The 18,351-nt window shown below is 44.2% G+C and overlaps 2 pseudogenes; both read right to left on the minus strand.

Annotated features, from left to right (window-relative positions):
• Positions 1–518: 518 nt before the first annotated feature.
• LOC124722975 lies at positions 519–636 on the minus strand (annotated as a pseudogene).
• Positions 637–17,583: 16,947 nt separating this feature from the next.
• LOC124727794 lies at positions 17,584–17,701 on the minus strand (annotated as a pseudogene).
• Between the last annotated feature and the right edge of the window lie 650 nt (positions 17,702–18,351).

Raw genomic sequence — 18,351 nt, forward strand, 5'->3', positions numbered from 1 at the left:
CGCGCGCGTGTGTGTGTGTGTGTGTGTGTGTGTGTGTTTTGTGTGCAAGCGTGACCGCAGTGACAATTAGTGAGCTGCTATGTTGTAATTCGTGTTTATTTTTTTCATTCATTCTTTAGTACTCTGTAGTAATCTTACCTAACAGCTCTCCTCTATTGTTTCTTGTTTTATACCATCCAACTCTAACGCCCATTCTACGCTGCAGGAGAATTCCATTCCTTTTCGCAGGAGATTTCCTGCCAGAAAACAAGCAAGACAGAAGCCTTTAAGTTAGCAGCCCCAACATCTGATTACTTAGCTGTGGACTGGTAATAAACTAAAAACTCCTCCCGAACAGGCCATGAAGACCCAACGGTACTGACCGGCCGCCGTGTCAGCCGTCACTGGATGCGGATATGGAGGGGCATGTGGTCAGTACACCGCTCTCCCGGCCGTATATCAGTTTCCGAGACCGGAGCCGCTACTTCTGAATCAAGTAGCTCCTCAGTTTGCCTCACAAGGGCTGAGTGCACCCCACTTGTCACCAGCGCTCGGCAGACCGGATGGTCACCCATCCAAGTGCTAGCCCAGCCCGCCAGTGCTTAACTTCAGTGATCTGACGGGAACCGGTGTTACCACTGCGGCAAGGCCGTTGGCGTGGACTGGTAATACACATTGAAAAAAGAAAGTAGCCTTCCTGAGTAATTTATTTGGCTTAACACATTTTGCGATTTCTGTTATATTTGACATGCAGTTATGCAGGTGTAAGTAGCGTTTCTTACGGAAGGTAATATGAAACACATTCTAGAATACGTAGAAAGAAGCGTTGAAAATATACACGAAGATAACAACGCAACGCACTTACCCTTTAAGAAACTATCAAATGTTGGGACTATACACATTCACATCAGTATAATTTATTTATCGTACACTGGCGGAAAAAAGATCCCAACATAAAGAAGTTGTTACGTGAGATGAACGGAAGTTGGTAGGCGTATTTCTACACGTGAAAGATGATGTCTGTTCAAATTTCACACCAGTCGCATTAGCGCCCCTACTAAGATGCAGAAGTAACGGTCGTGAGCTTTAGCTTCCTTTGGGATGGGATGTGGTGAGTTGAAGTTAGTCAAAGTGCCTTTAAGGCGACAAAGACGCCACTGTCAGTAGTTCACTGAGTTTGAACAAGGTCATGCACTGCAGAAAGACTTGGAGGAATGTAACCACTGTACATGATTGCTGGCAGCGGTGCTCACGAGATCGTACGGTCGCCAATCGACCAGTGTCCGGACGCCCACGTGGCACTACCGAGTCCGCAGGTCGTGGTCGTGCGGTAGCGTTCTCGCTTCCCACGCCCGGGTTCGATTCCCGGCGGGGTCAGGGATTTTCTCTGCCTCGTGATGACTGGGTGTTGTGTGCTGTCCTTAGGTTAGTTAGGTTTAAGTAGTTCTAAGTTCTAGGGGGCTGATGACCATAGATGTTAAGTCCCATAGTGCTCAGAGCCGTTTGAACCATTTTTTTTTTTCTGCACTACCGACAGGGAAGTCCATCATGTTTGGCTATCACTGTAGCGCATAGTACTGCGTCCACAGCAGCAATTGGAGTCGCAGTTGGCACCACAGTGGCAGAACACAGCTCCGAGACAGACGCCCTGTAACGTGCGTTGCACTGACCACCGCCATTTGCGACTTCAGTGGTGTCAGGCGAGAGCTCACTGGAGGACCGAGTGGAGATCTGAAGCTGGTTCTGTTTCGGCGGCAGTGATGGTCATGTGCTGATTAGGAGTCGGCCAGTTGAGTGCCTGCAGCAAACCTGTCTGCAGCCTGGACACACTATACCCACATCCGGAATTATGGTCTGTGGTGCGATTTCGTAGTACAGCGGGAGCAAACTCGTGGTTATCCCGCGCACTTTTATTGCAAATCTGTACGTTCGTCTGCTGATTCGACCTGTTGTGTTGCCATTCATGAACACAATTGCAGGGAGTGTTTTCCAACGTATCACAGTTGTATTCCAACATGTCCTACAGAGTGTCGACTTGTCCCCGTGGCCTGCTCGATCACCAGCTCTGTCTCCAACCGAGCACGTATTAGACGTCATCGAACGACACCAGCGTCAGCCAAAACCAGCGTTATCCTTTCCTGTGCCGACCGACCAAGTGCAACAGGCATGGAACTCTATCCTACAAATTGATATTCTTACCCGTGTGACACAATGCATTCACGTTTGCATGCTTTCATTCAATATCCGGGCGGTTACACACGTTATTATTGTACCAGCATTTCAAATTTACAATGACTTTTCTCGCTCTTACATCACTATGTAAACTTGCAACGTTAATCACTTAAACAGGTTACCTATGCAAATGTGTTCCCGATATTTCAGTATTCTACGTTAATTATTTCTTGCTGCTGCTAATTTTTGTTGCCAATGTAAATATGATAGGTGAATGCAGTGTAAAGTTAAGCTAAATAGCAGAAAAAACCAATGAGATGATGATTGTCATCGATAAAATCACCACAAAAATATTTTCTCTGCTGAGTCAGGGTGGTATTAGATATCCATCACAAGCGGCCAAGTATTCATAAAGTAACTGAATAAGTACACCACATATTTCTGTGGTATTAGTAAGTGCAAGGGAGAACGACGCACTTTGGTTCCAAAAAGGTTCAAATGGCTCTGAGCACTATGGGACTTAACTTCTGAGGTCATCAGTCCCCTAGAACTCAGAACTACTTAAACCTAACTAACCTACATCACACACATCCATGCCCGAGGCAGCATTCGAAACTGCGACCGTAGCTGTCTCGCGGTTCCAGACTGAAGCGCTCAGAATCGCTCGGCCACACTGGCTGGCTCGCACTTTGGCACAGTTTCCAGTTTATCGCATGCTTTAGTAAAACTTTAATATATTTCCTTATTCCATTTTCAGTTGATGGTATTCAGTTCTTATATGCTGCAGTCATTTTCCGCAGTTACAAAAATTACGCCAGAAAATAAAAGTTTTCCATCTGTGAATAAATGTTTCAAGGTACAACACTGTCATCCATGGTAGGTGGAGGTAAAAGTAAACATTTTTAGTTTTACTAAATATTTTTGAGGAAACTCGCTACAATATTATATGAAATACGCATGAAAATCCTAGTCTGACGTCTTGTAACGTTATATAAAGGTTTCATTGTCATCAAATTGTTATTAAAGGGATAATAAAAGTTTTCTAAAACATTTTGCCATAAGAGTACGTGCACTGGGGCAAGAATGCGCAGTGCAGACTTTAATACGCAAATTAAAGAAAACAAGAAAAGCAACAAATAAATATATCAAAAAACAAAATGGAAACACTTTATTTTTTATGAACATAATTGTTTTATAATGAATAATAGCCTTTTATGTATTGCAATATAACAAACTAAAAGTAGGTGAAGAGCAGGGGCCGGCAGCTGTGGCTGAGCGGTTCTAGGCGCTTCAGTCCGAAACCGCACTGCTGCTACGGTCGCAGGTTCGAATCCTGCCTCGGGCATGGGTGTTTGTGATGTTCTTAGGTTAGTTAGGTTTAAGTAGTTCTAAGTCTAGGGGACTCATGACCTCAGATGTAAAGTCCCATAGTCCTTAGAGCCATTTTTGAAGAGCAAGGGTCACTGAGCCTGACTTTGCATGTAACTAATAAGGACAATGAAATGTTGTTGTTGTTCAGATCTTCAGTCCAGAGACTGGTTTGATGCAGCTCTGCGTGTTACTCTATCCCATGCAGGCTTCTTCATCTCCAAGTAACTACTGCACCCTACATCCTTCAGAATCTGCTTAGTGTATTCATGTCTTGGCTCCCTCTACGATTTTTACCCTCCGCGCTGCCCTCCAGTACTAAATTTGTGATCCCTCGATGCCTCCAAACATTTCGTACCAACCGATCCCTTCTTCTAGTCAAGTTGTGCCACAAATTCCTTTTCTCCCCAATTCTATTCAGTACCTCCTCATTAGTTACGTGATGTACCCATCTAATCTTCAGCATTCTTTTGTAGCAACACATTTCGAAAGCTTCTATTCTCTTACTGTCTAAACTATTTATCGTCCATGTTTCAGCTCCATACATGGCTACACTCCATACAAATACTTTTAGAAAAGACTTCCTGACACTTTCTATACTCGATGCTAACAAATTTCTCTTCTCCAGAAACGCACTTCTTGCCATTGCCAGTCTACATTTTATATCCTCTCTAATGACAATGAAATAAGATACATATTACCCTAATGGAACATTGGAAATGAACAGAGAAAGCCATTTCGAAATTAATAAACTTTAACACGATTAAATAGAAATGGGAAAATTGAAAGAATAGAAGTTATCTATTGAAACTTACATTGTAACGATGCTTCTAGTAAATTTGTAAGTGGACAGATATTCTGAAAAACTAACGATACGACAAACCTTCCAGAGAATTTATAAATTGGTTTTCGTAGTTTCTTTTTAATGTCTTTTCCGGGAGACGCTTGAAAAAGACTCAATGGCAGTCACTATAGAAAGAATAAACCACTTCAAATAGGTAAAGTAGAATCCTAAAAATATGTAGCATTTTACTCAGCATAAAATTCTGTACCTGAAGAACTAGCCGTATAGTCCAAATTGCTTTTCTATGGTATACAGACTCGAATGAACGCTAAATATTTATAAATTCTGCACAAAACACAACCTCTTGTCTTACAATTACCAAAAACTCTAGACATTGGCGGAATCTGCTTATGGTTGTCTCTAGTGCGCGTTTCTTCATGTGATTCTAAAATCAGTCAGTAGACTGAAAGTATCGATCAAAAAACATCGCGTGGTTCTAGGTATGCTGTCCTCTAGGTTCAACACTTTGTCTCTTCTAATACAACCACTACATTTACTGCTTGTTCCTTCTTTAAGTAACTGGGGAGTTTACGTTATGCTTAACAGTAAGATCTCTTCAAAGATTAGCACAGCCATATTAAACTGCTATGAGATTATTCTTATTGGCGGGCCAACACTTCACGGGACTCAGTGTTATTTCTCGCACTTCGATTCTACTGCCGTCGGAGGTGCGGCACCGAAATGTACAGGATCGCATGTATTACACTCCCCGACCAGGAACGTGCTTCCTTCTCCCGTCTCCCCCCCTCCCCCCACCCTCTCCTGCCCATCCTCGTATAGAAACGTGCACCATAGTTTCAGCTACATGTCATTTGCTTGCGTTGAGGATTTGAACCATACCGAACATGAAAAGTCCCATCTGCATATAGACGCATACCTGGTGATGCGAAGAGGTTAACCAAATTTGAATGAATCTGTCGGCTTCTGTTAACGATGGTTCATCTGGTACATCGAAGAGCGCGCCTCTTGAGTGTCTTATGTTTGCCGTGCCCATTCAGGTAAAAAGGGGTTAATTCTCTTTCCCAATTACTCAAGCCACGAGCAGTGAAACTACGAAAATGCAAATAACAGATATCACACTTACGCTAAACTCAGCGCATGTCTGCAGAAATGTCATGGCACATAAAAGTGCCAACGACTAATGGACAAATGTTCATAACGCCCGGATCTCATAAAAGGGAAGGCAAAGTGGATAGCAGGAATAAATTACCGGATCTGAGTATCTGATAGCACTGCTCCAGACAGTAATGGAGGGCCCATTTAGATATGAAAGCACGCGATGTGGAAATGTTTAGTGCTGAAATTACAAGCGCATTTGCGTGTACTTACGGATTTTTTTAACCTGTATTTCCTGCTGGCGCTTTTGCACATGTGCCACGGACAATGTGCTACGTTTGAAATTTCGTATTCTCAGTACATAAATATAGAGAGCGAAATAAAGAAAAATGGACACGTGTTTCTATGTGTCACATTTTATATCCTTATATCGTTCCAAAGGGCGTTGCTCTCACATTTCAATTCGTGTTAGTTTCAAAGAAATTCTTCCTACAAATTGTTTCAGTCTTAATGATTGTATATGTACATTTTCATACATCGTCCGTGCTTTTAGAACTTTATGCAGGGTGTTTCCGCAAGAGCGTGCAAAAGTGTAACAGGACATAGAGAATGTCTACCGCGTTGTCTAGTATTACTGTTTTCCAGCTTATTTATAACTAACATGCCTACAAGTTTAAATGTACTGTGCTGCTTATTTACGTGTGCATTCTTTATTTCCTGCAGGGAAATAAGGAGGACGGGCCTGATTACTAGAAAGTCATGATGCACGTTTTGTTTACTTTACTTGGTGGGTCTGTTGTATCGTATTTACGTTGTCCAATGACAGAACGTGCTATGAATTAACGAGAAACCCATTTATTACTCAGCGCTATTCAGAGACGTACAGTACAATACGATGGAGGAGTACCGTTACAGTTTCTCAGAACTCACTGACATGCACCATGTGTATGGGGAAGTGCTTTGCAAGGCTCTCGTTGCTGAAAGGCTTCTCAGGAAATGATTTTCTAACAGGCGTCATCCGTCAAGACGAGCGTTTATTTCTGTCGATCGACGAATGCGGGAGACTGGTTCTTTGGAAAGAAGAAACCAGGGACACGCCAGGGATATTCGTCAGGGTGCGTTAGAATCTTGTTCGTCGATGTCATGCTTGTATTGAAGTTAATGGCCGTCAGTTTAAGTACATTTTGAAAGATACAGGACAAATGGTACGTTCATTGTATCAGTGATGGTATTTGCTGTTAACTGTAACTATTGTAAATAAAAAAATACGTAGTAATATAATTTTATTCCTATTACCTCCTTAAGCTGGCTTCTCCGACCCCAAGATACCTACCTCAAATTGTTTGGTAGAGCATCCTCTACATTCTGTTAAATTTTTGTATGCACGCTCTTACGGAAACAGCTTGTATACAGTGCTACAACAATGATAGAAATAAAGTTTTTGAAAACTCCCCATCGTACAAAAAATGTTTTAGATGAAAAGTTAATATTAGTAAAGGGGACATCTGTGCTATAACTTGTCACCTCCTGACCATTCTTCCTGCCTGAGCGGGATCAACTTTGTATTTTCAAACCGGAATTCCCCGTTTTTATTGCATTTTAGGATTCCACGCCAAAATATATGCACAGTTTAGTGAAAGCATTGTTTTTCTTTCGTGGTACATGGCGCTGCAATCAACAAATATCAAGTGTGCCTGTTTTTGCAATTAAGAACCGACGCATTTAATTTTACATTTAATTTACGATGTGAGTGTAAATCTTTACGTTCTAACGGTTAATATTTATGTTTGAAATTGACTTTATTGTTGCAAGTTTGATTGTACAGCACAATATAGTTACGTTTAGCCGGCCGCTGTGGCCGAGCGGTTCTAGGCGCTTCAGTCCGGAACCATGCTGCTGCTACGGTCACAGGTTCTAATCCTGCTTCGGGAATGGATGTGTGTGATGTCCTTATGTTAGTTAGGTTTAAGTAGTGCTAAGTCTAGGGGACTGATGACCTCATATGTTAAAGTCCCATAGTGCTCAGAGCCATTTGATCCCTTTTGTTACGTTTAGTGTGATCCAGGAACAACAACGTGGATGTAATCGTTTTCAGTTCCCATTGGGATGCGTGATATAGGTGAGACCCCTTGCCTCTTACAATTGCAGTGCTTGACTCTGTCAGTATAGCACTTGGTGGACATGGTTGTCGTGTGTGTTCCGCTTTTACGCGCGTAGCGGCCAGCGCAAGAGATACTGCGGTTTGATGGAAACACACACCGAAATCGTTGACCCTGATGGCGAGTTTCGAGGGCAGCCTTCGAAATGAGGCATTTCGATGGTTTGGGGGCTCATTACAATCAACCCCGTAGGTAACAGAAGGTTACGTTACAATACAAGGAGCTTATTTGGTAGAAATGACAATGTCTAGACATATTATTTGTACTGTAAAATCACATTTGCAACGCTTAAGTAACGTTCGAGCATCAGCCTGAATCGTTCGAACACAAAGGTGTACATTTATGTCGCAAATGAAATGTAGAATGAAGTGCGTCGGTTCTTCATTGTAAAAACAGGCACGCTTGATGGGTCAAAAAATGGTTCAAATGGCTCTGAGCACTATGGGACTTAACATCTGAGGTCATTAGTCCCCTAGAACTTAGAATTACTTAAACCTAACTAACCTAAGGACATCACACACATCCATGCCCGAGGCAGGATTCGAACCTGCGACCGTAGCGGTCGCGCGCTTCCAGACTGTAGCGCCTAGAAACCGCTCGGCCACCCCAGCCGGCAAACATCATATCAATTTAACGTCTTGCGAGAGCATATATATGCTACCGCAAGTCGTTAAATTGTCTACTGACGAAGTTATAATTACGTGTAGTGGTTGATAACTTTTCCCACGTCATTAACATAAACCGGAAAGACGTAGAGAGTGACATTTGCATCATGCTGGTTGAGTCTCTGGTCGCCGTATAAGCGTTTCACACCTGTAGTGTTCTTCTTTGTGATACGATGCTTTTATGAGTACTAAATTAACTAATTTTATTACCAACAAAACTCGAGACTTATACAACTGAAATTTCATAATTCATTTTAACTGTTTCGAAAAACTTTAAAATAATTCTATTTAAGAGACTTTTATTGCTTTTCCCGAGGGCACAACTCGCAAATTTTATTATCCCGCAAGAGGAGGAAGGAGTTTTCTTTTCAGTCGGTATAGTTGTAATCAGTGATGGGAAAGGAAAGGAAGTTCACATAGGGGTGTCCTATAGTAAGTGAAGAGAAAGAAATAATGAATCGAGGACTAAACGAAACGACCAGCTAATCGAGCAATATCGTATCGCGACAACGTTATAGTCATTTTAAATCGGCTACAGCACCGCTGTAGTACCTGTCCATATTATTTCTTAACGATTACTTGGAATGCACAGTGTCCAGTAATATGATGAATTTTTTGAGAATAAGACAATGTGGAATTTATTCCTAAACGCTTGTATAAGATCGCGGAAATTATCATAATTGGGTGATATCGATAAATGAATTGAATATCTCGGAGGTAGCCTAAAATAATGTGTCTCATGTAGGATAGCAATCTTCTAAGGGTGGCATTATTAAAGTAGACTATCGGTTTACGGTTGAAGTAATTGTTGAAAATTGTGCTTGCATGGTCTGTTACATTATTCGTGTCAGGAGAACCAAGAAACAGGCTCAATACGGACACCAAGATAATTAAAGCATCGTAAGAAAGGAACTAAAATTCGGTTCCGCGTTGAATTACTTTCTAAACAACCTTTGCGTACGGTGGCTAGGTTGCCGTATTAGGGAGATGCGAAGCAGCAAACTGAAGCACCTTGTCTTTACAAACTAGAAACAAAATTCTGACCGAATCATTACCAAATGCTAACGTCGTTCTGGCTTGTTCATTTCTATGTGGTTACTCTGTGTAGGGGCAACGTGCTGCCGATAGTCATGATGTAATAGTGAAGGAAACTGAAAATAAGCCTACAATTTTTTTTGTATGTGTAATCGTATCCTGTTACAATACTTGCTTACATAAAGTGCAACCTTTGTGCAAAACTATGATATGCGGTTATCTTACGCGGCGTTTGCTATCCGAATCTCAACAACGTTTCTTTTTGCCTCATAGAGCTAGTTCGGAATTTTATATGTGTCAGATTTTAGAATAGAAACCACTTTAGACCTTTTTGTGTCGACATTACGAAATTCCATAAAGTCGGTTAAAAGCAAGAAAATAGTGTTGGTGTTACATATTAGTAGAAGGAAAGACGACTTTAAATGCATCAGTGGATGCGCGTACTGACAGATTCGTTTAAAATCGCTATTAAAAATTTCGCGAATCATTTCTCTACGTACTGAACAGTCTTGTACGAACGGACAACTGTATGCAGACGAAGATCACAAATACAGAAGTTAGTGCAATGTTCCTGTTCCTAATGTACACATATTTTCGTATGTATATCAGCTGCAGGTAATAAACTGCGGTCAGAATGTTAAATCAAACACCTTTCAGCCGTCTAAATTTCCTAATTGTTTTGTAATTTGGCTACCAGTTTCGGCGATGTATTACGCCATCTTCATGACCCTGGCCGACGAGTAGGAAGGTTCCCGCCTCTAATACAGTCAAATTAGGTGCAGCATTCAATGACTGTTATCCATAGATTTTTGAGACAGCGATCACTTAAACATCATCTGCTCCTATTTTGACTGGACCAAAGGTGGGAATCTTCCCACACTTCGGTCGGGGTGCCCGAAGATGGTGTAATATATCGCCGAAACAGATACCCCAATAAAATAACAATTTGAAAATTTAGACGGCTTACATTATGTAATTAACAGTCGAGGTCCCGCTATCAACTGTGAAAATATGGACATAGAGAAAATTACAATCACTTCCAGTTGGAAATATTTAACATTACAGTTTTTTTCGAACGTCTCCAGTCGTATTGATCAGTAGTAATTGTAAAATAAAACGTCCGCGTCTCTTCTACCCGCTGGACAGCTTTCGGAGATCACACAGGGGGGTTATGTTACGTTATGTTAACCGGGGACCTAGAAAAGACGGAGAGGCTCCGTCCCCGCCACAGCCACAGTGGTCCGCAACCCCTCGACGACCACCGCAGTCCACTTCACCCCTCCGCCGCCCCACACCGAAGCCAGTGTTATTGTGCAGTTCGGCCCCCGGTGGACACCCCCCCCCCCTGCCCCCAGGGAACGTCTCACACCAGACGAGTGTAACCCCTATGTTTGCGTGGTAGAGTAATGGTGGTGTACGCGTACGTGGAGAACTTGTTTGCGCAGCAATCGCCGACATAGTGTAGCTGAGGCGGAATAAGGGGAACCAGCCCGCATTGGCCGAGGCAGATGGAAAACCGCCTAAAAACCATCCACAGACTGACCGGCTCACCGGACCTCGACACAAATCCGCCGGGCGGATTCGTGCCGGGGACCAGGCGCTCCTTTCCGCCCGGAAAGCCGTGCGTTGGACCGCACGGCCAACGGGGCGGGCACACAGAGGTGTTAGTGGACCCTTCCTAGACCTTTTCGGGGTCCAGATATCACTGAACGCAGTTTACAGGATACTATACTACATCGTCTGCAGCCCTGTGAAGCGACGAGTGTGCTCTATCCAGGAACCGAATGATATTTTTGCCCGATGAGCTTATTACTTCCATACAGGCATGGAAAGGTACTTCATCGATCAAATATTTGTAATTGTCTGACAATTCCTACTCTGCCCTGAACTGTTGTAGCTGTCTGCCACTTATGCCCCGAGCCACCACAAGCATTTTGTCCACAGGGAGTTAAGCGTGAGTCAAGCGATAGGCAGCGCGATAACCTCGTTCCAACGACACGACGGCGGCGTTTCAAAACAGCGGTGATGTATCCCCTATCTCGCTGTCGCCGCGCGCAGCACTTTCTCCCCGTCTTGCAACGCCACGCGGCTAAAAAATGGTCGCCGGGGCCATTACTCATAACCGTCCGTTCGCACAACTGCCCGTACTCCCTGCTCTGCTTTATTTTTTCCTTTATTTTTTTATAGGCTGCCAGTAATTTCATTTCCTGGTTGGCACAAAGATTTTTACTGCTCTGCCCACTGTCTGGGACGTTCCATCACCGGAATGCAATACTGGTATTTCGTCTTTCATTCTCCTACATCAATCTCGTCTGATTCATGGTGTTACGTAGGACGATCAGCATTGCGTTAATGGCATGATTTAGAGGAGATGTTTCGCTTCTTTCACTGCGCACGTTTTAAAGCGGATAGGAGATCTGCATTGGCGATACTCAAAGGCCCTTCCTGTACTCCGGTATTAGTATTTATATATATTGAATTTTCTCATTTTCAGACTGCTGAAGGAACGATCTATTTTACTTGCCATAAAACATTCAACAGCCTAGATCACATAAAACGTTTCTTTATTTAAGACAGTTGTTTACGGTAGACTTTGCTGTCGTCTTCAGGTGTTAAAAATCTTTTTGTTGTGAAACGTGTTCATTTTGCTGCTACAGTGTACTGTGCTTTTGTGATGTAAGAAGCATCTGTGAGCGATATACTTTTGCAAAAGGTTCTTTATGTTTTTTTTTAAATATTTTAGTGACTACAAAAGTTTTATAATGTGCTAATTTTTTATCCACATGACAACTTGGCATGAGGTTCAAAGTGAAATGAACATGTTTCACAACAAAAAGATTTTTGAGAACTGAAGATGACAGCAAAGTTTGTCGAAACCGGTTGTCTTAAATAAAGAAATATTTTATGCGATGTAGGCTGTTGAATGATTTTAGTATTTTATATCTGCCCCACATCTCCTCCAAAAGCACTGGATCGATTCCAACCAAACTTGATACACATATCACTTACTGTCTGAAAAGAAACACCTACCTATCACAAGGGTAGGAGTGGAGGCGAAAAAGGAGTGTATCCGATGACGCCTAACAGACATTTTTCATCCAGTATTTGATAATGAGAGGACTTGCAACACACTTGACAGATAATTTTAAACCTTTACAGAACTTTTTTCGCTGAAAATTTCCACATAATGACGAAAGAAAAAAGTTTCTCTTGTACATTTTCGCTGTTCATGAAGTAAAACTGCGGCATGAGGCATGTTTTAATTTATTACTTCGTTGCTACTAACTGTATTTGCAACATATTTCGCAGACTGTCCCCACAACTACCTACACATTGTACCTACAAATTTATGTGATTCTCTGTCACACACTTCAGGAGAAATGGCGTTGCCGGCCGGTGTGGCCGTGCGGTTCTAGGCGCTATAGTCAGGAACCGTGTGACCGCTACGGTCACAGGTTCGAATCCTGCCTCGGGCATGGATGTGTGTGATGTCCTTAGGTTAGTTAGGTTTACGTAGTTCTAAGTTCTAAGGGACTGATGACCGCAGATGTTAAGTCCCATAGTGCTCAGAGCCATTTTTTTGAGAAATGGCGCCATAAAGACTGAACTGTGTGAACACGAAATTACAAGGCAAAATTCGCTAGAGATACAAGTGAAATATGTGTACAAATATATGTAAAATAAGTTAAATATGTATGAGTAATATGTGACATTGGCGTATGCTGGAAAACCAGCGGATAAAAAACTCTTCTTAAATCCCTGGATCGACTTCAGCCAGACTTGGTACCTATGTGACTAACTACCTGGAAAGAAATTATATGCGGTAAGAAGCACAAGCCTCATTCTGGAGTGGGTTATGATGGACGGAGAAGAATGGGTGAGGTGAAGAGGGAGAGACAGAGAAGAGATGGACTAATAGAAGTGGAATACATACATACATACCTTAGAAACTCTGGATACTCAGCTAGAACTATTGTAAAAGTGAATGTTGTAATCTCTACGACAATAGTAATGCGGTCATTATTCGAGGGCTCGTTACAAACCCTTAATTATTTCCTGGGAAAAAAATTACCTACGACCCAAAAATTTGGTGATACGTCTTGTTCCTTCTCTACACATTCACTCTGCAGTGCAACACTTTACCCAGTGATTGATGAGCTAGCGGACACCTTCATTGTAGGAATTTGTATTTTGGCTGTTTGCAGGAAATGTGTGCGTCGTAAATCACGCTTGTTGGGAACTGGTGGCCCGCAGGCCGCTTCTGGCTCGCGATTGGTATCAGTCTGGTTCCCGAAAGAAACAAAGGCGGTTTTCTTTGCGGCGAGATCTATTTGCCGAATTTCAATCACCAACTTTTTCTTCCGAATGCGAAAATATTTTGTTGACACCCGCCTACGTAGGGAGAAATGATCATCATAATAACATAAGAGAAATTAGAGCTCGAACGGAAAGATTTAGGTGGGCCTTTTTCCCACGTGCCATTCGAGAGTGGAATAGTAGAGAAGTAGTATGAAAATGGTTCAATGAACCCTCTGCCAGGCAGTTCAAAAATGTTCAGATGTGTGTGAAATCTTATGGGACTTAACTGTTGAGGTCATCAGTCCCTGAGCTTACACACTACTTAACCTAAATTATCCTAAGGACAAACACACACACACACCCATACCCGAGGGAGGACTCGAACCTCCGCCGGGAACAGCGCCAGGCAGTTAAGGGTGAATTGCAGTGTAACCATGTAGATGTAGATGTAGAAATTCAGGGTGAAAGTAAAATGAATGTACTCTTAAAAAACATGAAGTCTGAGGTTTAATTTGCTGACGTACCGTTTCGGGAAAGGTGTGCCGTTTATATCGCTGCTTTACCCACTACATTGACGTCACGGATGCTACAGCTCCGATTTTTGGGCAGGGAGCGTTGCTGTTACATTGTGACGAGACGGCCCGTGAGTTTAAGTTAGTATGTGAATCAGGCCCACAGGGCGGCTAAGGTTGCCCACGGCTGTCGTAAGTCATCTCACTGTCGTTGTGGAAACGGCTGCCACGCAGTGGTTTGCACATTCGAGGAAATAGGAAGAACTCACTAGGCGCTATGTCACGAGAATATGGGGCCCAAAGACAAAATAAAATATCCGAAAGAAGCAGCGTGTGTGGAAGCGTCATGTGCAGAATAAGCTGGCTGGTCGTACAAGAGAAGGACCCCAGTGGACATTTTCCCGTGCCACTTCATCCTGATACCCTCCCGTAATCTGATCACTAAATCTCGTTAGTGTGCTCCTCTGACGATTCGTGCCTTTAATCTGATAGTATCACTCCTAGTTAGTCCCAAAAACCGCTCAGCACGTTAGAGGACGACGGCTGAAATCCGTGCCCAGCCTTCCGGAATTACGTTTTCCGTGGTTTCCCTGAATCACTACAGGCAAATGCAAGGATGATTCCTGGAATGAAAGGGCACGATTGAAGGGGCACGGACGATTTCCTTCCCCGTCCGTGAAACATTTCAAGCTTGTGCTCCGTTTCTAATGACCTCTATGCAGTCGTCTCTTTTCGGATTCGCTGAATATGCTCGAAGCCGCCCGCACCGTTTATCGTCGTGTGTCGCTTGACGTCCAGGAAGTAAGAGGGAATGGACATATAGCCACCACGGAGGCAGACCGAGAGCTGTTTGTCGTGCACATGGGAAACCGGCTCAATAATTCACGTGGGGGCGGGGTCCGTCATGCGTCGCTCGCGCCGCCGCCTCATCAATACGTCACGCGGCGCAAATAAACACGCCGCGTGCGGTGCGGGAGGCCGCGCGCGTGCCGTATGTGCGTGCGTCGCAGAGACGGGCTGCGTGCTGTGTCCGGAGATGGCTGCCTTACTGGTGTATTTACTGCCCCGCGTCCATGACGCACCGTACGCAATCGGCGCCGAGTTAATGTCTGCTCCGCTATTCCTGGCGCGTCCGGCCGGATGGCCGTCTGCAGATGGCCCTCGCGCTGCTTCCAGCACCGTTTGCGGGTCGCACGGAGCTGTAAGCAGGAGCGAGCAGCAGTGCAAGGTGTTTGTTCATCACGCAAGCGTGATCTTCATCTGCATCTGTAGTGTGCCAAGCACTGTGCAGCGCATGGCAGGAGATACCTCCCTTTGTGCTGTAACACATAGTAGGACATCATTCAGTTTCAGTCTCGTCTGGAGCGCTAGAAGAACGATTGCTTAAATTCCTCTGTGCGGGCTAAAATTGGTTTAATCTTGTCTTCGTGGCCGCACAGGTGCGGTATAAGGGGTTTTTGTATATTCCTAAATTCAAGTGTTTTGGAAGCAGTCTTCCTTGCAGATTGATTGAGTTTTACCAGTATCACACCAATAAAACAGAGTGCGCCACCTGCTTTATTTACACCTGAGACTGCAGTCTCTGATCAAAAGTACACGCACACATCTATTTACTGCGGAACTGACCACTAGACGTCACGAGAGGCGAATCCATCAGTATAAAAAGAGGCAGGGAGTAGGTTGTCGGCAGAGAAGGAACAACAGCACAAAGAGTCGGTTAGGAGAGCTCAGTGACTTCGAACATGGACTAGACATTGGATGTTATCTGAATAACAGATCCATAACGGACATTTCAACTCTTCTAAACCTGCCAAAACCAACTTGTTAAAAGGAAAGGAGTAGGAACTATCGCAGCTAAACGAAGACCACGCAGATCTGATGTGCTGAAAGATGGCGGCCGTCGAACATTGCGGAGGGTGGTTGGGAAAAGAAAAAAAAAGAAAAATATAAAGAAGAAAAAAAAAACTTTGCATGCAATCCGCGGAGGGAATCAATCGTGAATTCCAAAGTGCTACAAGCAGTCCATCTAGCATGGCTGTCCATAGAGACTTAAAAAGAGAGCGGTGCAGAACCGAGCAGCTCCTTGTGAGACACATATCTCTCTGGTCATTGCTAAGCGACGCCACTGGACAGTGAATGACTGGAAGTGAGTAACTGCGAATGGTGATTTACACTATATCATGTGACAGAAGGGTTCCGGTTGAGCAAATGCCTGGACAACGTTACACGCTATCGTGTGTAGTACCAGCAGTATGGAGGAGGTGGCGTCAGAGTATTGGTGTGCCCTTCGTAGTTAGGCTGCGGTCCCGTTACGTTGTGGTCCCCTTATTGGGCTCATGAGAACGCTAGACGCTGCAGTATATAAACACTTTTTACAGCATTGTCTACTGCGTGCAGCATATTAACATCGGGGAGTCAGTGAATATGTGTATCGACATGAAAATGCACCCAGCCGTGGAGAAGTATCTGTGAGGCAATGGTTTGTGGACAATAACATCTGTGAAATGGACTTGTCTGACCAGATCCCGTCCTGAACCAGGTGGAACACTTTTGGAATGAGTCAGAAGGTTGACTTCACACCAGACCGCAGCACCCAACATCATTACTTTGTCTGGTTTCGGCTCTTGAGGAAGAATGGTCTGTCATCCCTCCGCGTGACCGCCACGGTCGCAGGTTCGAATCCTGCCTCGGGCATGGATGTGTGTGATGTCCTTAGGTTAGTTAGGTTTAAGTAGTTCTAAGTTCTAGGGGACTGATGACCACAGACGTTAAGTCCCATAGTGCTCAGAGCCATTTTTTTTTTGTCATTCCTCCGCAGGTACCTCACTGGACGTGTCCGCAGCAGAGCTGAAGCTGTCATATAAGTTGAATGAATCCAATCACGGATCACTGATGTTTTAATAATGCGAGGGGCGTTCAGTAAGGTATGTAACACAATTTTTTCTGGAAGCGGGTTGGTTTTATTCGGGATTAGATCGGAACGAATGTCTTGCTTCACCAATAACGCCTCCATCATCCACGTACTGCTTCCTGCGGGGTGCAACCTTCATTGACTCAGACAGATGGAAGTACGAAGGTGTGAGATCCAGGATGTAGGGTAGATGATCAGGAACAGTCCAATGAAGTTTAGTGACCTCCTTTCGGGTGCATATGCTTGTTTGGGGCCTTGGGTTGTCATGGAGAAGGAAAAGTTCGTTTCCATTTTTGTGGTGGCGAACACACTGAAGTCGTTTCTTCAGTTTCCTGAGGGTTGCAAAATACTTTTCTGAGCTGATCATTGCACTGCAAGGCGGAACAAAAAAAAAAAAAAACTTAACTCCATCCGAACAGGTCAAGAAGGCCCAACGGTATCGACCGACTCGCTGTCAACCTCAGTCCACAGGCGTCACTGGATGCGGATATGGAGGGGCATGTGGTCAGCACACGGCTCTCCCAGCCGTATGTCAGTCAAGTAGTTCCTCAGTTTGCCTAACAAGGGCTCAGTGCATTCCGCTTGCCAACAGCGCTCGACAGACCGGATGGTCACCCATCCAAGTGCTAGCCCAGTCCGACAGCGTTTAACTTCGGTGACCTGACGGGAACCGGTGTTACCACTGCGACAAGGCCGTTGGCCTCACAAGGGAGAACATCAAACGGAATAGCCCGTTGAGAGCCCCAGAAGAAAGTCGCTATGGCATTACCGCCTGATGGTGCGGCTTTGAACTTTTTCTTCTGTGAAGAGTTTGTGTGACGCCACTGCATGGATTGTCGTTCTGTTTCCAGTTCGAAGTAACGAATCCATGTTTCATCGCCTGTGACGATGTTCGACAAACATTGTCACAATCAGCCTAGTAACGCACAAGCAATTCTGCGCATTTGGTCCATCTTTTTTTTTTTATGGCCTTCTATAAAGCGGCAGTAATGGAGTGGGCACACACCTTTTAGTGTCACCCCACCTGGTGGAAAAGTGTGTCAGCACTGTCAACAGAGGCATCCAGTTCTGCAGCGAGTTGTTTCATTCTGATCCTTCGATCGCGTCGAATGAGGGTGTCCGTAAGTTCTAGCACTGCTGGACTCACAGCTGTGTGCGGCCGGCCGGCACGCGGGGGATTTAGACAGGTTTGCGTGACCTTGTTGCAATGATGACAGACGCCTCGCTCGACGACTCACCGTGCTTTTGTTAACTGCCAGGTCTCCTTAGACGTTCTGCAAGCGCCTATGAATATCTGTGATGGTCTGGCTTCCCGCCAAAGGAAACTCAGCGTCAGCTCCGTTACAGACGC

Source organism: Schistocerca piceifrons, chromosome 1 (genome assembly GCF_021461385.2).
Source record: "Schistocerca piceifrons isolate TAMUIC-IGC-003096 chromosome 1, iqSchPice1.1, whole genome shotgun sequence".
NCBI lineage: Eukaryota > Metazoa > Arthropoda > Insecta > Orthoptera > Acrididae > Schistocerca > Schistocerca piceifrons.